We start from the raw sequence: 7,391 nt of genomic DNA on the forward strand, positions 1-7,391 counted from the left end.
AGGTTTAAAAATGTTTATTGAATAATATTTCCATATCGTCCACAAAGGGAGGTTAGATATCGGAGTCATAAGGCCGGGAATTAGACATTAAGTTGATTAGAGTGAATGACGAACGAATAGTGAAGTGTTTAACAAGAGAGACTGGAATAAATACTTGTGAATGTGTGCATGACGGCAGTTGGTGACCACACGTCATTGCACATCTATACCCCCATGGTCAAACTGTCCAAAATCGTGCACAATCTTACCCTTTTCGTTGTTTCATATAATTACTATTTGCCAAATGTCGTTTGAGAATGTTACTAAAGTTATACATATATAATACATATCAAAGGCTCGGGAGATGATAACAAAATTAAAATGTTTGATCAATAGTGTTAAACATTATATTCCATTTGAATACTAAATAAAGCCAAATTATAGTCTCCCTATTGTGTGTCCCACTGTCGCATGTGCAAAGATCGAATGGCTTGACTGAATGATAAAATATTTAATTTACACGAACTCGACGCCAATTACTCATAAGTTTTTCTTATAAGTTAGAGATTCCTTTAATTGGAATAATAAGCGTTTATATTTACGGTATATTATTTCCAATACTTGTATAGTTCATTTTTTTTGTTGTTTTGTAGTTTAAGAACTTTTTTCCACAAATAATAATAACCTTTAAAGGAATCTCAATCTTATAAATCGTTTCGACCTTTAGATGCCCTTAAATCTTTGTGATAACAATCTGATAAAGTAGGTTCTTAAGTAGAAAGTAGATTAAACAATCACGGCAAAGTAATTTTTAATTAATATTTTAATATGTTGCGTATACCCGGAGTAAACTGCCGCGAAACATACGTTTCCAAAAGTCCTAAAGTAATGTACAAAAAAAGTCGGACTTAAATAGTAAATGGTTTTTTTTCATCCGTTATTGTCGCTTAGTTTCCGTGTTTGCGTGCACTTGTTAAATGCATTCATATTAAAAGCTTTTTTTAATAAAATACTAGGCCGCGACATCCTCCTGTTATGTAAATAATATCTTGTAAATAGCTAGAGACGTCGACCACCGAAAGAGAATAATATATTTCATTTATAGTGTTAGGATTCTTCTAAAAAAATTTAATGGCTATTTTGTATTAATACCAAAAATTTTGAACATTTTCGATTAATGATTTAAAAGTTATATTTAGGTATTGTTGCTAAAATATTTTTCAAACACTTCATGTTTTTAGAAAACGGTGAAAAATGTTCGAGAAGTAAAATTCATCAAAATTGGAGTGTTCCGTTAAAGCGTAGAGTAATAAAATAATTTGAGCGTGGTCTTGCGTACACATTTAATGATATTCCGTCAGAATAATATTTGTTACAACTCTGACTAGTTACTTGTAAAATATTGAATAGAATCCATAAAAAACGTACTTTTTATTGGGGGAAGGAAAATGCGATAGTTGGTTACCATATTGAACTGTTTGTCCTTTTACATAATACAATTGTATCGTTAAAACACTCGGTTTGATGAAAACGTCGGTATACATAGTTATGGGTGTTAATTTCGGGGTTAAATCCGTACAATGGTCTATGTCGGAATTATTATTATAAAGCTTATCGCCGCCTCTCCCTTTATATTTAGTGATATTAAGATGTATATATTCAAACATTTTGCACTATTGTTTATACCTGTAGAAAGGCTACAATTTACGCCGATCTACAAGGTTTATCCTATTTTTAAGATGCCACGTTTCACTTAACTTTAATTAATATTGAAATTTTTATTGCTGTAATTATAAGATTGATCTTTTTTAAATCTAACCCACCACCTTTCCTACCGTGCAGAGGATATAATCTTGTTACACAATTAAAGAATTTATTTCAAAAGTATCATTATTAGTTATTAAATTGTAGATCTCTTATTAGTTCTTGTAAATCATTTAGGTTACATTTTTATAAGTCTTTCTTTCATGTAATTATTGCAAATTTTAAAAAAATATATGAAATACAAAAAAAAAATTCGTTATCGAAAAGAAAATCGATAAATAAGAATCATTAAAAAAGAATTAATAAAAACTTTTTCTTTTCCAGGAAATTTGACTTTTTTTTATCGACATCAATTCCCAATTTAACCTTAAGTGGTGTACAAAATAATAGTGATACACGATTTTTTTAATTTATTTTAACTTCACAAAATTCTAGCACAGGTTTTATTTCACAAAAATCTAGTTTTTGGTACAGTTCTCTAAACTCCTTATTAAGGTTAACAACAGCCAACAACGTACTATGTATCCATATTAACTAGGTATACACAGTAAATATGTATGCCATGTCACGATACCACTTCGGAACCAGTCAACGGAAAAATAACGTGAACTATATGACGTGAAATGGATGATTTATATCGTAGCGTTTTTTTGCACAATTTGCATAATTCGGCAGCGATCGATATGAGTATATGCGCTATATGAAGTGTATCTGTACTGTAACCTAAAGAAACGAGAAAAGATTGAATGGAAGTCTGGCCGGTGTCAAGTATGTCTTTCCAGACAGGATCCGAGTAGCATTAGGCCCGATTTTACTTCGTAGGACCATAAATCCATAGGTTTGCCAAACGTGCCATAGCCATATACACGGGACTGTCACCTTATTTGAGCAGCGGATCCCGTATTGTTACTCTCCCTTATAAATCAGCAAGTAAATATTGAAACAACCTGTATATCACTAACTCAATGACAAAACATGGCCATGAAAAAAATATCGAACAACAACAACAGTTATTTCTGACAGCTATTGCAATTTTACTGATAAGAGTCACACCTAGCTCCCAGTGTCACCAGGTGTTTCTCTTATCGGCGTTATCATAGTCAACTTTATAGTAACCTGTGTGTTTCTTCACGTTTCAAGTGCCGATAGACTCGATGTCTATCTCAAAACGTGAGGTTTTGTTCCAAAAGGCTGGCCCAATACGTGCAGAAGATGGGTAGGCATTTTCCTTGGATATAGTCATTATAGAATTGATTAAAAGGTACCATAGAGCAGTTTGGAAGGGTCTTTACTCATCAATGTATTCTATACGATCAAAATTTATTTATTGTATTAATTAACATATTTGTCAGTATTACCAAAGGTATCAGGTGTAAGGTTGCCCAAGTAACTAGGTTGAGGTCTTATACAGGCAGTCGCTCTATAAAACTCTCTGGGGCCCGATTCTCCTAATTTTACTTAAGCGCCATTCGATTGACGTTCGACTCGATTCGACTGAGATCCAATCCCGACTCGATTACGATTGAAGCGTATGTGGCATTCCGCTATTTTTTTACACGCTTTTTATTAGCTTCACCTGTATGTTTGTATGTTTGTAGGTTTGTATGTTTGTTTGTAACCGACTTCTTTGGGCGCGATTTTGACCCACTTTAAACGGCCAGATTTCGTTCAAACTTTGTAGATTTATTGAGGACCGATGACAATACACTAACTTGATAAAATTATTCCATTTTAACCGACTTCCCAAAAAGGAGGAGGTTACACATACACATCGATTACTCCGAGGTTTATAGACCGATTTACGTGATTCTTTTTTTGTTCGACTTGGAATAGCTGCCAGTTGGTCCCATATTCATCAGGTCAGGATCTGATGATGGAAACCCTGAGAAATCGAGGGCAACCTTCAAAACTTGTAGGCATACATAGGGTAAAAACTTGACACTTAGGTGTACGCCTAAAAGCACTATTCAACTGTGAAGATTTGGAGCTGACCTGATGATGGAGACCAGGGAGGGTCGAGGGAACTCGACAACTGAATATGTAAACTACCTCGTGTTTGGGCTTAAATTATTTGTATTGACAAGACCTTTGCAACAGTTTGGAGCTGACCTGATGATGGAGACCAGAGAAAATGGAGGGAACTCGACAACTGAATATGTAAACTACCTCGTGTTTGGGCTTAAATTATTCGTATTGACAAGACCTATGCACCAGTGAAGGTTTGGAGCTGACCTGATGATGAAGACCAGAGAAAGTCGAGGGAACTCGACAACTGAATATGTAAAATACCTCGTTTGGACTTATATTCTTTGTATTGATGAGAACTTCCCACTTGTATGGATAGTGACAACTATTCGTATCACTGAAAAGCTTTAAATAAATAACCTTTTTACAAAAAAATTAAACCGAGTTCCCAAAACACTAAAAAGCAAAAAAAAAACTAATTTTAGGTGCATCGGCCTAGAAGTCGGTGGCAAAATTAACTTAGTAACATCCATTAGACACCGACTTCTAGGCTTTTCAATTTGCAAAATATGATCTTTGTTAATTTACATAATTTTCATCTATAGTCGATAAGGTAAGAAAATTAATTAAAATTTTCTAGAATTTTTCTCTACAGTCGATAAGGCAGGACTCGATGTTAATTTTTATTTCGAATAATTATCTTTAGCCGTTTTCTCTAATATTGACAAATTTTTGTATACTAAAGAGAATTTTAATTCTACAAAACAAATAATAGTTTGAAAACAAACTAAAAAGTAGAAAATAAATAATAGTTTAAAAAAACTAAAAAACACGCTTTTTATAGAAAAACGAACTAAAAAATAGGAAATAAATTTTAATGAATTTAAATTAAGAAAACAGTGTTAAAAATTTCAATGAATATAAATTAATAATAGTGTGAATACAAAAAAAAAATATTTAAAAAAAAGCGTGGGGTGCTTTTTAAGATATTATCGAAATGAAAATCACTGTACCTACTCATATCTGTCAATAAAATATTTATAACTATTGACACCATGCACCCCACGCTTTTTTTTAAATATTTTTTTTTTGTATTCACACTATTATTAATTTATATTCATTGAAATTTTTAACACTGTTTTCTTAATTTAAATTCATTAAAATTTATTTCCTATTTTTTAGTTCGTTTTTCTATAAAAAGCGTGTTTTTTAGTTTTTTTAAACTATTATTTATCTTTGAAATAAACGTTTTTATCCTTTTCTGTCATTCAATAATGAATCATTTTGTCTGCAAATGATTTATGATTGCAAAATGAATGATTGTACAGTAAACTACCGTATAGACCAAAATCATCAAAATAGCAGACCAATCGCACACCAATCAAATGTCAATCGAATACGATTGGTCTTTTATTAGTAGCAGAATGCCCGATATGGTTAAAACTGCTATTACGATCATATTGCGATTCGATTTCTATTCGATTTTGACATTATTAACTTAGGAGAATCGGGGCCCTGGTAGTCAGGTGCAGCCCCGGATCTAGGGGGGGGCAAGCCGGGGCCCATGCCCCGGGCGGCAAATTCAGGGGGCGGCAAAATCAGGCGGCTGCGTGATTTTAAATCCTACATCACAGATTACCACAATAGTTACCTACAGGGCCGTCTTAACCTATGGTGCAGGGTGTGCGAATAACCCGGCCGCCTCGGTCTCAGGGGCGCCGCGGGGCGCCCCACCACCAGAAAATGTCGATGAAATTACACCCGTTTGATAAGGAAGTTCCACATTGTGTCATGATACTGACAAGCAAAGTTTCTAAAAAAGTCGCCTTCGCTTTGTTTAATTGATCATTTTGATTATTTTTCACTTTTAACATCCTCCAACTAAGTGAAAAAATTCTCGCTCGCTACGCTCGCGACTAAAAGAAGATGGTTTATTCCTTTTATTGACGCACCGAATCAATGAACACAAATTTTAATGACACTCGCTCTAATCACGGTTTCTTTTTATTTGTACATAATTCCCAGTTTAATTTGTGAGTCTTCAAACAAATAACTAAAAAAATTCGCGCTCGCTTGTTGCTTGACAATGTACTTGATCAAGTACTTTTGTGTCGTAGGCACAAAAAATTTCGCGCTCGCTTCGCTCGCGGCTACTTGTTGCTTGCCGATATACTTAATCAGGTATTTGTGTCGTAGGCACAAAAAATTTCGCGCTCGCTTCGCTCGCGCATTATTATACAGACGTTCCTTTGATAACTTCATAAGTCAAATCTACGCTGTCTTACCTTCTATAAGTCAAATGTAGCAAAAATAACTTTTTGTGTACATTAATCTGTCTCGACTCTCATTACTTAAACCTGGCCAACAGTTTGAGCCTACAATGATTTGAACACTTTTTTATAGTCATTTACCTACCAAAAAAGTTAAAATCGTTGGTGAAAATAAACATAAGTAGGTAGGTAAGCGGGGCGGCATTTTTCAGTTTTTGCCCCGCCTAAAATAAATTGAAGATCCGGGGCTGGTCAGGTGCAACCGTTTAATAAGATAATTATGTTCCTGTACTGTACATATAGAAACGTCATTTCGTACGATAACACTACGTGATTATACCACATTATACAGCGGATATCATAATCTGCATTGTTCTCTGGTGTCCTTTAGAACGAAATCCTCATTTTTAAATTCAAATAATTTTCTGAGGATTTCGAGAAAAATTAAGGTGTTTGATAAGGATAATAAGTTAATGGTTTTCTCTAATCCATGACAAGGTGCGGATCAATCACAGTATGATGAATCATCATAGTACGATAATTATAATTACTGAAATCTACAAAGGAAGTGACTCTATTTTAATTAATACTACATTACTTCTGAGTACTCTCAAGGAATTTCCTTACCTATATTACAATTTCTAATAAGTATGTAGTTACGCGTTGGCATTTGTAAGTATCATCATGTTAGGAATTCGAGATGTAAGGGATTACTTGATTAAGATATTCATCTCGTTGAACGATGCGGTTAAACGCCGGGGAATGGGATAAAGATGGCCGGCCATAATGAATCAAGTCTAGACCAGCCCCATCGCCCACGGGTGCCATAATGACGTATTTCCTTTGCCGGAAGTGCGTCACATGGTGGTCTGGCGCTAATGCCGTTTGCAGAATAATTATTGTACCTAATTTAAATAAGTAAATATTTTTTAATATGTCCTTTGCGTGTTTTATTTTTCATTTACTTAAACAATATTTGGAACCTCCAAATCTGTGAGTGCTCAGCTCATAAATTAGCAACGTCAGACAGAAGACAAAAATAATTTTGCCTTCTTAAAATCCAGTACAGTCGATGTCAGTCTTCATTCAAGTAATTGCGCTAGCCAAATTACCTGCAAAGGCACATCTGGCAAATGACGAATTAGCGGATATACGCATGGTCTAGGCGACTTGCATCTTTATACCCTAAAACCTTTTTATATCAAGTCCGAGTCTGCTAAAGTCCTTCCGACAAAAAAATCTCTAGATCCGGAGTGAAACCGGGCTTTGTAGCTAGCCTTCCTCACTTCCTCACTGTTGTCTGTCTCATATTTACGCGCAAAAGGACACAGCTGACGCGAAGTGCGCAGAAAAAGTAGGTATGAAGTGAAATAAATTCTTCCCAAAATGAATCGGGTTCGAGTTCAGGACATT

Source organism: Helicoverpa armigera, chromosome 7, assembly GCF_030705265.1.
Source record: "Helicoverpa armigera isolate CAAS_96S chromosome 7, ASM3070526v1, whole genome shotgun sequence".
Taxonomy (NCBI): Eukaryota; Metazoa; Arthropoda; class Insecta; order Lepidoptera; family Noctuidae; genus Helicoverpa; species Helicoverpa armigera.